At 35.9% G+C, this 16,429-nt stretch overlaps 1 protein-coding gene across 1 annotated transcript in view; it reads left to right on the top strand.

Moving 5' to 3' along the window:
• Positions 1-16,429, top strand: part of TMTC2 (transmembrane O-mannosyltransferase targeting cadherins 2) — a 438,482-nt gene that overhangs the window by 299,267 nt on the left and 122,786 nt on the right. The window lies entirely within an intron of this gene.

Below are 16,429 nucleotides of genomic sequence, written 5' to 3'. Positions count from 1 at the left end.
TGTACTTAGAATTATCTTGTATCCTTTCTAATAAGCCATTAAGATGCTAGTGAAGAGATTTTATATATATGGAGAGAGAGAGAGAAAGAGAGAGAGACTAGTAATCAGAAATCCCACTAAAAATATCTAGATATGCTTAATAAAAAATTTAGCAAACATGCTTTTAATGTTCAGCTGAGCCTAAATGGTAGTAAAAGAAATTCCCAGTAGCTAGATATGGAGTTAACTAAACAATAAAACAGTAACAGTAGGCTGATCCTACAGCTGACTTGGGACAGTTTACCAGTTGTGGAAACTAATGGGGAGGGGATTTCCTTCCTTCCTTCCTTCCTTCCTTCCTTCCTTCCTTCCTTCTTTCCTTCCTTCCTTCCTTCCTTTCTTCCTCCCTTCTTTCCTCCCTCCCTCCCTCCCTTTCTTTCCCTTTTGTTTCCTTTCTTCCTTCCTTCCTTTTCCCTCCTTCCCCCATCCTTCCTCTCTTTCTTTCTCCTTCCCTTTCTTCCTCTCGCCTCTCTCTTTCTTCCTTTCTTTCTCTTTTCTTCCTTTTCTTTTCCTTTCTTTCCTGTGCCCTTCCCTTTCATTTCTTTCCACTTTCCATTCTTGTTAGAATAGGAGACAAGGCTCTGGACCAATCCAAGACCAAGAATTAGTTGCCTAAACAAAGCAAGGAACCTCATATCCTTGGTGAAAGGATAACAAAGACTTTGCATTATGGTACAAGAAGACAGTTATAAGGTTTGCCTGTCTCTGCATGGGCTGGGTAGAGAATGAATGTGGTCTCTACAGGGAATTTGTCACTCCATCCTTCCTTTACTGACATTTGGTTTATGAATTCACATTACTTGCAGTGTCAGGGAATTCCTAGGCCAAGAAATTAAATAAAAATTAGCTCGCTAACAAACTTTTTTGAAGAACTTACTGAAGATGTTCTTCGAAAGAATGCAAATATAGATTTACTGAGTGAAGTACAAAAAGAAAAGTGTATATGTTAAAGTTCACAATAAAAAATGCATTAAAAAAAGAAGGGTGAACAAAGAAATTTGTGTTCATGTAGGTGGACGAATCAGAATAAGTTTTACTGTATAAAATATTGAGAAAGAATTACCCCACAATAGCAAACAGAATGAGAGAGGATACGTCAATGGATACAATATTTAAGCTAATTTTTGGAAGACAGAAAGTGGATGGTGGTGTAATAACTGATTTATCAGAGCAGAGGAACCACAGTCCAAAGGACTTTTGGAATGAGATAAAAATGAGAAAAAGCCTGGTTTATTCCATAGAAACATGGAGCTGCTCAAGACTTGGAGGCAGCTGGTTTAGAAGAGAGTAGAGGTGAGGGGCATAAAATTGGATAATCAGTTATAATCTACATGTGGTTCAATCACATCTATCCCCCATGTGCGCAATGCCAGCAACCAGATACTTAACTCCAAATCAGGAGAAAGGAGGCTCATATTGGTGGAGCAATTGAATAAGAGAGGTCCAGGACTCAGGAACAACTTGTACAGTCGAAGGAGCAATGCAGAGGGGGCTGAAAAGAGGAGTGGTTGGAAATCCTCCAGTGGAGTATTCAGATCCTCAATATACCTTCTCTACCCACAGCGAATACCAGCAACCTAGATTAATCTCCCCTCCCCATCCCCCAACACCAGCCCTCAGGACTGTTGAATTCTTATCTGGAGAAACTGAACTAGGGACAAGCTCTCCACATACATATATGTGGAGTTCCTACTAAAAATGGTTGGCTCCCAAATCAGACATGGAAAAGTGAATCCATCCAAGTTGGAAGCCTGTTAGCAACTTCCATTCGGCTCCCTCCCCCCACCCTCATTTTAGCTCTTTTATTTGTCAGCTGTGTGATCTTGAGCAAATTCTCTGACTCTCAGTTTTCGTTGTATAAATCTGATATACCATTTGCCTCATAGGTTTACTTTGAGGATCAAATTTGATATCATAGTTAGCCAGTCAGCACAGTAACTCGCACATACGCACTTCACAGATATTAGAACTTCTATGACAAAGCAGCTTGATTATCTTGACAACCAGCTGTGTCATGTTCAAAATTTAAGCTAGGGCTATACGAAGACAGTCATAGTATTTTGTAAAGGAACTGTCGAAACCAAAGTCAAGGCAGACAACATCCTTTGTGATAGCAGAGATCATCAGCCCTTCCCTGCCCCCATTTATTTCTTTTTATTGTGAAATATAACATATATAGAGAAAAGTGATAACATTTAAAGTACGATTTAACAAGTAGTTAGCAAATTTCAAAGAATATTATGGGTTACCATTCCACCTTTCCTTATTGTGAAGTATCATATATATATACCGAAAGGTGATAACTTTCAAAGTACAATTTAACAAGTAGTTATAGAGCAGATTTCGAAGCATGTTATATGTTACAGTTCCACCATGTCAGTTATTTTCTTCTAGTTAGTCTAGTACCCTAGAGACTAAAAATATATATATTTATATAAAGATTCAGTATTTGTAATCCTTTGTTAAATCCTATTTTGTCAGTTGCTACCCCTCTCTCTCATTTGATCACCGTCTCAATTTTCAGGGATATCTGGGCAGTTCCTATGCCAGATATGTCCCAAAACCCAGAGGCACCAGCCCTCCAAGAACATCAATCAGATGCAGCCCTCTTCTCCATAATGTCAACATCCCTTTTCAGTATGAACAAGTTAAGTTGGTCACTGTCCATTTGGCTTTTATTAATACACTTTTAAATATCAATGGGCAACCAAGGACTATCAGTCATATTAGGAAAGCCTCAAATATAAAGGATTGCAACTAAAACAAATTAATAGGATAAGGAAACCTATGAGAACAGAAGAAACTAAAATAATTGCCCCTAGAAAGAGATGAAAATATATAATATTTCATGAAGCCATGTGCCATGAAAAAAAAAAATGGAGAAAATGAGAAAGAGGTCTTAGAAATTAAACAAATGATAACATTATTTTCATTTGAAGGACAAGAGAGTCAAGTTGGAGAAATCATCCCATAAGCAAACAAAATAGATGAGGAAATAAATAGGTTATGTGAAAGAAGAAATTATGAAAAAAAAATCAATACAATAAACAGAGAAAAGGGAAGGGAGAAAATTGCTCAGAATGAAAGGGTAAGTTGCAATTTCTGCCATTTGCAACATCACAATATGTCTAATTTAGTCACCTGGGAAAAATTTTGTTTTGCTTTATGAAAACCTTTTCCAATTTCTATCCTAGTAAGAAGGTAATTCATACAGCTCCACTTGTGAGTAGAATTCATATACCTCTTGTTCGCAATATTTTGAAATGTTCTTACGAAATTCAAACAGAAACATTTTAAATTAGGTTGATATAATGACCATCTTCAAAACATATCCACAAAGGTTTCAAATGCCAGATTTTCCAAAAAGGAAAAGTCATTTTGAAAAGAAAAAAATTGAAAATTTAGGTGAACATAATTCTAAATATGCCTAGACTTTGACACTACTCTAGGTATAGAAACTTTGTCCTTATATATTTACTTTTTTTCTTTTCAAGGTTAAATATTTTAAGCTTCCTCTACCAAAAATATGATCTTAAAAGTTGCTTTATTCTTTTCAGAAGACCTTTTTTCTATAAGATGTGGGAAGTTTTAATTCACTGAAATGTGGAAGGAAGGAATAACTCTATGTATCATAATCCAAATTTTAATCCCCCTACCACCAAGATTTTATAGTTTCCAACTTGCTGATAGATGAAATACAAGCAGTATTATGGAATGAAATACAAGCTCCATTAGAATAGTGCCAAAACCCCACACCGTCTTTTAACACTTTCTGTCTAAATTATGAGATTTGGCAAATTTATGATCCTAATGGATTGTCTTTTTCTAATTTTGGTTTTCTTGGCCTGGTAATATGCCGTTAATGTGGAACTGGTAAAGTGGAAATGCCCTATATTTTGATATCTTGAATGTTTTAAATAAGACATTATAGAATTGAATTGGCTACTAGTCTCCAGAGAAGAAGAATAGAAACAGAATGGTGTGTTTAGTCTTTCGTCATAGCTGACCAAAAGCAAAATACATAAAAATAATAGGCAACTATTTTAGACTTAAACTGTAGAGTAGGATTTCATGTAAAAATTATATTTTATAGGACGAATTAGAAAAAAATATATTGGTGTTTTTATTACTCAGTAGAATGATTCTCTGTACATTAATATTTTTTCTTACAAGGTTTTCTTTAAGAATTTGTATGTCATTTATAGTATTTAGAAAAGTCCAAAGAGATTTAAGGTTTCCCAAAATGCTTTGGCACATTCTATAGGTCAAATCTTTTCTTATTCCTCAGCCAGAAATATTCTTTTCCTCTCTCTGCTAGCTCAGATTTTATTTCCTCTGTGAAGCCTTGCCTGGCTCTACAAGCAGTTTTTTGTGTTTTTTTTTTTTTTTTTTGTCTTTTCCATGTAGTTCCATAACACTGGTCTTAGAATCTCTAAAACAGTACTTCCCGAATTGAATGGCAGCCATAAATCAATGTCTGTCTTTTGACAGTAGACATAGGGCAGAGAGTAATTTTTTCTCATCTTTCCATCTCTTCCACCACACAGTATTTCACTACCTTGGTAACTAACCCTGTGCCAGCCTTTGTGCATTCCCCTTTTTTAAAAGGTGTTTAAGGGCTGGGTCCATGACTTTTTTTTTCTTTTTTCTTTTTTTTAAATTTGTATTTTGAAAGAATTTCAAACATATAGAACAGTTGCAAATACAATACAAACCCCATACAGAAAACTCCAACACCCCCCACCCCCAGATATCTGTATCTACCAATTTTACATTTTGCTACCTTTGCAGTACCTTTCTTTTTCTTTCCTTCCTTCCTACCTTCCTGCCTTCCTTCCTTCCTTCCTTCCTTCCCTTCTTCTCTCCCTCCTTCCCTCCCCCCCTCTCTTTCTTTCAACTGTATCTATTATCTTTCTATCGATTATCTATCTACCCATTTATCATCTTCTGAACCTTTGAGAGCAGGTTGCATATATCATACTCCTTGAACTCATAACACTTCCCTGTACATTTCCTATGAACAAGGATATTCACTTATGTTGTTAACTTAACTGCAGTTAATTCAAGAAAATTAGTATGGATATAAAGCTTAAATTCTATGTTCCAGTTTTTCCTTATGCTCCCTTTAAGCTTTTCTCCTCCGTTCTTAGATCCACTCCAGTATCATATATTGCATTGATTGTCATTAACTCTTAATTAACTCTTTTTTTTTCAAATTAGCTATATTAAAAAAAACTTTTTTAAAAAAAGATACACAATAAAAAAACATTTCAAACAAACCATAACAAGGGAGTAAGAAAAAGACAACTAACCTAAAATAACTACTTTACTTCCAACATATTCCTACTCTACCCCAAGAAAATAACCTAAAATAGCAACATTTCTGTGAACTTGTTCCTACCATACCCATCAGAAATTAACAAACCATAGTCATTCCTGGGCATTCCCAGAACATTAAATTTACCCACGATAGCTTATCTCTTCTTACTGGGTTATCGTTCCCCCTTCATTAATTGCTCTCTATTGCTAGTTCCCCTACATTCTACATTAAAAACCATTTATTTTAGCAGTGTGTTGTTTAACCTCCAGGTGTTTGTGAATTTTCTAATCTCTGAGGTTATTGACTTCTAATTGTATTCCACTGTGGTCAGAGAATGTGCTTTGAATAATTTCAATTTTTTAAATTTATTGAGGCTTTTTTTGTGTCCCAGCATATGGTCTATACTGGAGAAGGTTCCATATCACTAGAGAAGAACGTGTATCCTGGTGATTTGGGATGTGATGTTCTATATATGTCTGTTAAATCAAATTCATTTGTCTGATTGTTTAAGTTTTCATTTTCCTTATTGGTCTTCTGTCTGGTTGATCTATCTATAGAAGAGAGTGAAGTGTTGAAGTCTCCCACAATTACTGTGGAAACATCCATTGCATCCTTTAGTTTTGCCAGTGTTTGTCTCATGTATTTTGTGGCACCATGATTGGGTGCATAAACATTTATGATTGTTATTTCTTCTTGTTGAATTGCCCCTTTTATTACTATGCAGTGGCCTTCTTTGTCTCTTCTAACATCCTTGCATTTGAAGTCTATTCTATCTGAGGTTAATATTGCGACTCCTGCTTTCTTTTGGCTGTAGCTTGCGTGAAATATTTTTTCCATCCTTTTACTTTCAATTTCTTTGTGTTGCTGTGTCTAAGATGAGTCTCTTGTATGCAAAATACTGATGGTTCATATTTTTTGATACATTCTGCCAATCTTTTATTTGAGGAGTTTAATCCATTTACATTCAATGTTATTACTGTGAAGGCATTTCTTGAATCATCCATCCTATCCTTTGGTTTATGTTTGTCAGATATATTGTTCCCCTCTCTCTCTTAATGTCCTTTATTGAACCAATATTGCTAGTACGGAACCTTTCTCCATCTCTCTCTCTCCTTTCTTTGTTTCTCTGCCTGTAGGGCTCCCTTTAGTATCTGAAGTAGGGCAGGAATTTTATTAGGAAAATCTCTCAGCATTTGTTTGTGAAAAATTTAAGCTCTCCCTCAAATTTGAAGGAGAGTTTTGCTGGATAAAGTATTCTTGGTTGGAAATTTTTCTCTCTCAGAATTTTAAATATGTCATGCCACTGCCTTCTTGCCTCCATGGTGGCTGCTGAGTAGTCACTACTTAGTTTTATGTTGTTTCCTTTGTATGTGGTGAATTGCTTTTCTCTTGCTGCTTTCAGAACTTGCTCCTTCTCTTCAGTATTTGACAGTCTGATCAGAATATGTCTTGGAGTGTGTTTATTTGGATTTGTTCTATTTGGAGTTCACCGGGCATTTATGCTTTGTGTATTTATATTGTGCAGAAGGTTTGGGAAGTTTTCCCCAACAATTTCTTTGACTATTCTTTCTAGACCTTTACCCTTCTCTTTCCCTTCTGGGACACCAATGAGTCTTAAGTTTGGACGTTTTATTTTATCTATCGTATCCCTGACATCCATTTCGATTTTTTCAATTTTTTTCCCCATTCTTTCTTTTGTTCTTTCATTTTCCGTTCTGTGGTCCTCGAGGTCATTGATTCGTTGTTCAGCTTCCTCTGGTCTTATACTATGAGTATCCAGAATCTTTTTAATTTGGTCAACAGTTTCTTTTATTTCCATAAGATCATCTATTTTTTTATTTACTCTTGCAATTTTTTCTTTATGCTCTTCTAGGGTCTTCTTCATTTCCTTTATATCCTGTGCCATGCTCTCATTGTTTGTCTTTAGTTCTTTGATTAATTGCTGCAAGTACTGTGTCTCCTCTGATTTTTTCATTTGGGTGTTTGGGTTTGGGTTATTCATATCATCTGGTTTTCTCATATGCTTTAAAATTTTCCATTGTTTTTGGCCTCTTGGCATTTGGTTTACTTGATAGAGTTCTTTTAGGATATGTAGGGTTATTCAAAGACTAATCCCTAATTTGTCAAATGTACAGCTTGGTGGCATACACTTTCTCTAACCAGCAGATGGTGTCTGTGAGTCACCTGTTCCCCTCAAGTCAGTTCTCCCCAACTTTGTCTTTGTGGTGTGTGTGGGTCTGATTCTTGTGGGGTCCAATTGATGCACCAAGTTTGGGTGCGTTGTTGGTGCTGTCTGCCCTGAATGTGGGGCATATGTCTGAGCAGTTAGGGAGGGAGGGAAGCTTTAATAATCAAACTTCCCAGGTGTTTCTGGAGATTTAAGGCAGTTGCAAGAGTCTAAACCTTCATTTCAGTCTTGCCACAGATTGTCTCTGCCACTGACCCACAAGTCCTTGGTATTGGCATATGGTCCCTGGGATTTCTGAGTGGGTCCCTCTTCCAATCTGTGCCCTTCTAGGGCCTCTGCTGAGGGAAGGTTGTGCTATGTCACAAGTACATGCTGTCCCTCAAGGGAAGTTCTGGACCACCGTGCCGTTTAGGTACATTCCCAGCCTGCTGTAAGGATGGCTGTATGGGTGTGCCAATTTCCCCCTTTGGCACAGCTCTGCCTTCCCAGCTCTGGGACAATTAGCTGTGGGTGCACAAAAGGCTATTGTCTACTCCCAACACTGTGGTGTGTGTGCGTGCCACTGGAAACACCCCCCATAATACTGGGTTTCTTGGCACGGCTCTGGGCTGTGGCCCCAGCACCGGGCAGGAGGGTTTCCAGCCCTCTGGGAAGATGGCTGCAAGGGGCGTGGTTTTTTCCCCTTTTGGCTAACCTCTGCCTTCCTCGCTCCAAGACAATTAGCAGCGGGTACATGAAAGGCTGTCTTCCAAGCCAGATTTTGAGGTGTTCACACAGCCCGTTCCTGCTGTGCTTCACTGTGTGGTTCTTGCTGCCGTATCTGCAGCCACTTTTGTTTTTTTTTTTTAAAAAAGAAGTAGTCCATCTCCAAACGCCAACCCTTGGTTTCCCCACACTGCAGCATGGCTGCCAGATATGCAGTGTCTTACTCAGTCGTTTCAGAACGCAGACTCCTGGTTTCACGAAGTGTATGGTCCCTGTGGATTAGCAGACCTTGTCCAGCTGGTGCATTGCTGGAACTGGTGTTCTGGGTCACTTTCTGGCTTTTATGTAGTATTTTTCATGGAGGTGTTTTTTTGCCCTGTCTCTCCTAGCCGCCATCTTAGGTTCCCCTGGGTCCATGACTTTTGATATTTGTTTCCTGTAGCCCAATAATCATTTTTTCATCTATCCTTTCATTTGTTCCACTCCATCTTTGGCGTTGCTCTAACCCTCAATTATAAATACCGAATAAATGAATGAGAGTGGCACAATTATAGAGTGGACACAGAGTGCCCCTTCAAGACCGTAGAAGGGGATATGGGGGCAGGAGGTGCACGTCTCTTGTTATTTTACAGAAGCCTCACCACAGCCCTTAGTGGATGAGTAGTAACCCCTTTTTATAAATAAAGAATCTGAGTTTCAGAGATTGAAGGGACATCCCCAAGGGTCATAGAGTATTAAGTAGAATTTGATATAACCTCAGGGTTTTCTGAATTGATTCTCATTCATTTTCACTCTGTATAAAATAATTATAAAAGTGGAGTTATTTTTTCTTGCTAGACCTGTTCTAACTGATCAGAGATTATAAAAGTAACCCAAATGTAAAAAAAGGGCCCCTTTTCTCCATGTTTTAATAACTTATTTTTAGATATTATCTTTAAATTCTAGTTTAGTTTGAGTGATTAAATGTATTTTCATTATTAGACATGATAGGTCAGGGACATAGGACTTCAGCTTTAGGCTGTTGGCACTTTATGTCCTACATGTTAACTCTGCTACAAATTTTTCAGGGCACTGCAGGGAATAGTTCCACCTGAGGGTCACTGGTAGACTCCATGTTTAAATATAGTTGGGCCCAGTTGACATCCCTTTAAAATATATAGAACTTTCATACCCATGTCATGTCCAATTAAAATACCAAACACCAGCTGAGATGGAATTGCTCTGCTTAAAATTGTGATTTATTCCTTGTTTGAACTTTGTTACCTAGGGCTAATGCCATGAATTTAAAATTGGGCATACAGTAAGAGAAAGGAAGAAATAACGTTTCCATTATTGTAGTATTTAAGATGATTTTATAGTTGTTTCTAAAGCTGTGTGGGCTTTCTAGTTGTATGCACATGTTTGTTTTGATTTTTTTTTTTTTTCAGTCTTTCTTTTTACCCTGGTCGATTTATTTAAGCCAAATATTTTGCAGTTTTTGTGAGCCAGTAAAATTAATATTGACTTAAATTGTAGTTAAAGCTATTTGGCTGTTAGCTTATTTTCCAGATTTATATTAGTAGGAGAGAAGGAAGGATATGGGAGACTCTGACAATAATTCTTGATACAGAAAACCTTTATTTTGGCTACTGCATGGAAGCTTTCAGCCAGACTTCTGTGTCTAGCCAAAGTTAATTGGGCTACATAAAGCTCTAGTTGTGAAAGTACTTGAAGTTCAACAGAAAAGTTCTATACCTCAGGCAAAAATGGTGTTGGCATAGCCTATATTAGAAGTGTGGTGCTGTGTATTTCCTTGAGTCTTCTGTAATGACTATTACTATTTAAAGCTGTTTGGTTTTTTTTTTTTCATTTGTTCCTCCCGAGCAAAATTTCTTCTGGTTTGTATGTTGACTAACATTTGAGTTGTTTAACTTGTTTTATTATAATCACTGCACAGTTCTGTTTACATCAGAGGAAGAGGGGAACAAAAAGTACCTTTTCCTGTGGTTCTGATTGATTATTATGGGTATGTCCAATTCAAGATGCAAATTTCATTCTATGAAAATGGAAGGCATAATATCACATATATCATGCTATTAAAATATTGGACGAAATGTAGAAGAGAGTTTCATTCAATACAGTATTCAGCTAATTTTATGTGAAGTTTGTCTTACTGGAAACCTTATGCTTTAGCGTTCTGGAGATAATATACTTGACATTGTATTGCTTTTTTTTCTGTGAAGCATAGTGAATCTGGCAATTCATTTTTTAGCTCCTCTTTCCCCAAGATATGCATGTTATTATCTAGAATCGGTCTCATGAATACTCTACTTATTGGCACCAATTGAAACTCAGAGGCTTGAAATCCAAATTTAATCTCCAGAGTGTCCCAAACTTTTATTCCGTTTTGGTTTATCGGTTAGTGGAAGGCATCATTAGTCATTAGAGATATTTTCTTTTGTCAGATATTTTCAGAAACAATAAAAATTTAAATACTCAAATACTCTGGACTTAAAAGCCACCTAAAATAAGTTTAGCTGCTTTATATCTCATATACATGTTGCAGCTTGAAAGGAAATGTTACCTTTTCATTTAGGGGTAGTACATTTTAAAATAAGATTATATTGTTTTTTTAAACAAACTCACATTTCATTGTTGTTATTTTGTTTGTCGGTTTGTTTTCCATATGTGGTGAGTAGTTATTTAATGCAATTTAAATAGCCCAGCTGGTTCAGACCCTCATGATTCTCAGTAGTCTGATATATCCCATGTTTCTGGAAAGATGTAATGAAAAAGGGGTGTGCCTATTAACGATAGCTTGGCTTTTTGGCAGGACTCTAAAAAGCCAATCCTTTATAAAAACTTGCACTCAATAATATATTTACTGAGCCTGAACTTTGTGTCATGCTCAGTAATAAACAATGATGATAGAAAGAGCAGTAAGGCTTGGCTTTAAGAAGTCCTCAGTCCATTCTACTTGAGAGAAATTCATAATCAAAGTCATCTGTAGCTGCTCCACCTGGGAGCTACCATGCTTATGACTGGTGGAAATGGCTTTTGTTTCAGAAAGGTCCATTATGTGGGTACCATAATCTTATTTCCTTGCTCTTCAATTTCCATTACAGACATGGAGATCACCTATAATGCAATTTGTAGGCATCTTTGTTTCCTTTCAACAGTCCTCTAATTTGTTAAATTAGCCCCATCAATACACTAAGCTACGTGACTAAACTTTATGACTTCCAGCTTGCTATTCTTTCTACTCCATCATGTTGACTCTTATGTCATAGAATAAAGAATGAAAGCATTTTAATGTAAGTGAAACTCTGCTTTTAATTTATGTTTTTACATTGTCATGGCTTGGTTATTTTTTTCCAAATAATATATCAAATAGAAGAAAATTTCAGTGTCTTTCCTTGTTAAAACAGCATCTTGTTTAAGTCCACATTTATCCATAGGAAAGGTGGTACAAGTAACATACATTTTGAAAAGAAAAATCTCTCCTCCCAATACTTTTCAAAAGTAGATTACCTGTTTTTTGTTTATTACTGTGGCATCTGGTTATGAATATTTAACTATACCTTTACCTACACATGTAAAGGAAGCTACATCTGTTCCAGAATGTAAAAGTTTTCATTTTTGCAATCTCATAAGTAGTTTTAAAAGCAACCCAGCTATGGACATGTTCCCAAGTCAATAGCATGTTTGTCGTTTCTCTTTACACTTATCTGCATTATTTTGAGGCCCATGAGCCTTAACAGTCTGAAGCCTGAGATCTGCAGAAAAGTCAATTATATTCTTAGTTTTTGTTTAAATTATACTTGTTCCTAACAGAGTTAATTGTGGGCTCAGCTTAATTTTCTTCCAATTCCTGAGCTTCTAGGATGGTCTGAACTTCTTATTCATTTCATATCTCCCTTGGCGTAAGTAATCATCTATTGCTTTCCTAACTAAGGAAGAATTAAGCATAACACATGGGGCAGTCCCTTGCCCTGCCTCTTCAGTAGTGGTGGTTTCAATCACAGTACTTCCTGATATTAGCTCATACATTTATCATGCACTGAATTAGGCATTTCATATATACTATTCTACTGCCTCCTCATGCAATCCTCTGACCTAGTTGAGGTTTACAGAGGTTGGATCAAGTCTGTCTTCAAAGTCCACTAATTATTCTACCCCTTCTTTTACCCACAAGCTGCACTATTTAAATTGTTCTTTAAACTTTGTTTAACTTTTTATGATAAAACTTGCACACATGGTGTCTCATGTGCATATATGCCTATTGATAAATTCAAATTGCATACAAATTTTTAAAGCAAATCTCCATTTAATTTTTAGATTTTCTTCTAATGTAGTTCCAAAGTGAAAAGGCATTATCTGTCTTCAAATAAAAAAGAATTTTATCATGGATAATTGTAAAATGATTTAAATGTTTATATGTATGAAGTAACAAGAAAATAGCCAGTAATATTGAATTTTAAAATTGCTTTAAATTTAATTTAAATATAGTTTTTTTAAGAAGGAGGATATCGTGTATATATATATATATAGATTTCCTCCAATTTTAAGTTTTGAAGGAAACATTATGAAATCCTAAACTGAAGGGGTTGGGGCATGGGCCTGAGTGAAGTGACATGACCTTTACCTGGTTGACTGATAGAACATTGAGTTGCATCCAGAGCACCTGAGCACTTACCTGCCTAGTAATTTCTCTTCAGAGTAGAAAGCATCATTCTTTTAAAAGGCTTAAAATCATAGGACACTCGTTTGTGCATATAATTGAGGCTCTTTGTCAAAAGTGTAGCCTTGAACATATACTGTAATTCAGTGTGCACTGTAATAACACTACTTTAGAAGGAAGACAGCAACACGCAGAAGGATTAACACATATAAAGGACCCTTTGGTTGGTTTAACATTCGCCATGTGGCATTGTGTTTTAAGACAGGCACTGACCGATGTATAAAACCATGTATTATAATGTCATATGATGGAGAAATAAGTCATGTAGTTATTAGATATAATGGTCAGTCAAATAAAGTTTTGTTAATAAAGACTAGAACTCAAAGATATTATCTACTATATAATTCTATTTCTTATTTCTTGGGATGTAACAGAAGTTGCTAGAAAAGGAATAGCCTTTCTGTCTTCTTCAATCAGAAATGTACTCACTTTAAGCCAAAATTTACTGATCAGGAGCCTATTATCTTATGTTTTAAGATTTCTTTGCCTATCTCAGAGAGATTACCTGAGTAATACAGAATTAAGTTGAAATATATTCTCTGGCCCAAGATGTTCTCCCGAGGGTGTTTATTTTCCACTTTCTACTTTGGGTGAACATTTGCCATAAGTGGTAATTATCTTCTCTGCTCCATTTCAAGTTACCACTTATTCCTATACCCCCTTCCCACTTCAGTAGTTCTAATACATGTACATATATGTGTGTATATATATATATCACTTGGTGTGTTTGATACCTTTGCTTTGACTGTAAATATCAGCGAGGTTGACTCAACAAATAATGTTACATGGATTATTCTCACATAAAACGATTGCTTTTATGTGAAAATAAATTGGGGAATTTCCAATATGGTGAAATTTAAGGTTGCCACAAAGATTTTCCCACTGTCATTATTGTTTTGATAGTGTCTACTAAGCAAAACAATACAAAATGTATTCCATGGATCATATTATTATGTTTAGATGTTCTATAAAAATATGAGTTAGTAGTCAAATTAGGATGGGGAAAGCTGTATACTATATTTCCTTCTTAAAGTATGTTAGTATACATATTAGCCATTAATGACTCTGAAAGTATTTAAAGCCCCATTTAGTATACTTAGCCATGGAAACTTTTTGTCAAGTTGAACATCTTCTTGTCCTGAGGAAAGAATATTCTGCCAAATGAACTTTGAGGCATTTTATAATATACTAAACTGAAAACGGCAGAACATAGAGAATAGAGAAGTTTTAGAAATGCAGTGTAGGTAAAAGTGATGGCAGTCTCTGCCTGGTCCACTTAGTTGAACCCAGAACACTTGCACACTTGCTTGCCAAGTAGTTTACTATGAATCATGTAGGAAAGCATTTTCTTCCAGTTATCTATTGAAATATAAAATTCATAAGTATTAAGCATCTGAGCATTTCATAAAACTGAGTGTGCTTCATCAGGACAGAGGTGCCACTACAAACGGATAAGATGACAAAGAGAGCTAAGGTAGACATTTTGGAAGTAAAAATTTTGTTATTCATGTTGGGATTATAGCTGCCCTAAAAATAGCCATTTGTCCAATTTAAGAATATGCAACAAAAATAAATTGAGCTGCATGTGGATATGTTATAATGTGACTGAGGATGTATTTGCAATCTCCGGAATACTAGTAGAACAAAATAACTTTTTCATGCTTCGTAAATATTGGTCATAACTTTGAAAGAGGAAATTCACTCTATTAATTTGCAACCAGATGCAAAACTATGTTTAATTATCTTTAATTCCTGAAATAGAAATAATGTCTTCACTGCAATATTTAAAACATTTTTGTGACATATCTGTACTATATGCCATTATTTATTTCTTGCACAGAATGTTACATCAGAAGAAGTTGATGTGACTTTGAGAATGTTCCTTTGTCTGGAATACTCTCACCCTCCACATTTAGCAGATTGAGTCACATTCGTTTTTTTTTCCTTTTTTTAAATTCAGATTTTTCACATACCATATAAATATCCAAAGATCCAAAGTGTACAGTCAGTTGCTCATGGTACTATCATGCAGCTGTGCATCCATCACCACAATTATTTTTTTCAATTTTTAGAACATTTTCATTATACCAGAAAAGAAATAAAGACACAAAAAAGGAAACTCAAATCCTCCCATACCCCTAACCATCTTCCCTCCATTACTGATTCATAGTTTTGCTATAGTACATTTGTTTTTGATGAAAGAATGTTAAAATACTACTAACTGTAGTTTATAGTTTGCAATAGGAATATATTTTTTCCTGTATGCCCCTCTATTATTAATTTCTAGTTATAGTGTCATACATTTGTTTTATTTTGTGTGAGAGATTTCTAATATTTGAACAGTTACTCATGGACATTGTCCATCACAAGAGACTGTTTTATACATTCCCATCATTTAACCTTCAACTGTCCTTCTGGTGACCTGTGTGATTCTGAGCTTACCCTTTCCATCCCCTTCACACACCATTCAGCACTGTTAGTTATTCTCTCAACATGCTACTGTCACGTCTGTCCATTTCCAAACATTTAAATTCACCCTAGTTGAACATTCTGCTCATAATAAGAATGTTCTGCTCCCCATTCTTTAGCCTCATTCTATATCCTGGTAACTTATATTTCATGTCTATGAGTTTACATATTATAATTAGTTCATATCAGTGAGACCCTGCAGTATTTGTCCTTGTGTGTCTGTCTTATTTCACTCACTATAGTGCCCTCAAGGTTTCTTCATCAACCCATTTTTTTTTTAAGACGGTTTTGTTCACACACCATACATTCCGTCCTAAATAAACAATCGTTGGTTCCCTGTATAGCCACGTACTTATGTATTCAGCACCACTATCTACGTAAGGACATCTCCTTTCTTCCACAAAGAAGGAGGAAGAGTCAAAGAAGGTAGAGAGACAAAAGAAAAAGAAAAGGGAAAGAGAGAGAGAAAAACAACAACAACGAAAAACATGACAGCTAGAAAGCAACAAAAGGAAAGCTATCATTAACCCAAAGTAGAATAGAGAGTCAGACAACATCACCAATGCCAGGAGTCCCATACCCTTCCCCTATACCCCCACCTCCCATCTGCATTATGGGTACATTGCCTTTGTTATAGTAAAGGAAGCATTATACAGTGTTTCTGTTAATTATAGTCTCTAGTTTGTGTTGATTGTATTTTTCCCCCAATCCCACCCTATTTTTAACACCTTGCAATGTTGACATTCATTTGTTCTACCTCATGTAAAACATATTTGTACCTTTTATCACAATCATTGATCACCCTAGGTTTCACTGAGTTATACAGTCCCAGTCTTTATCTTTCATCTTTTGTTCTAGTGTCCCACATGGTCCTAACCTTCCTCTTTCAACCATACTCACAGTCATCTTTGTTCAGTGTACTTACATTGCTGTGCTACTATCTCCCAAAATTGTTTTCCAAACATCTCACTCCTGTCTTTTCATTTCT

The sequence above is a fragment of the Choloepus didactylus genome, chromosome 8 (genome assembly GCF_015220235.1).
Source record: "Choloepus didactylus isolate mChoDid1 chromosome 8, mChoDid1.pri, whole genome shotgun sequence".
NCBI classification, from domain to species: domain Eukaryota; kingdom Metazoa; phylum Chordata; class Mammalia; order Pilosa; family Megalonychidae; genus Choloepus; species Choloepus didactylus.
The sequence above is the reverse complement of the archived record's forward strand: the minus strand, read 5'-3'. Positions and strand labels throughout refer to the sequence as shown.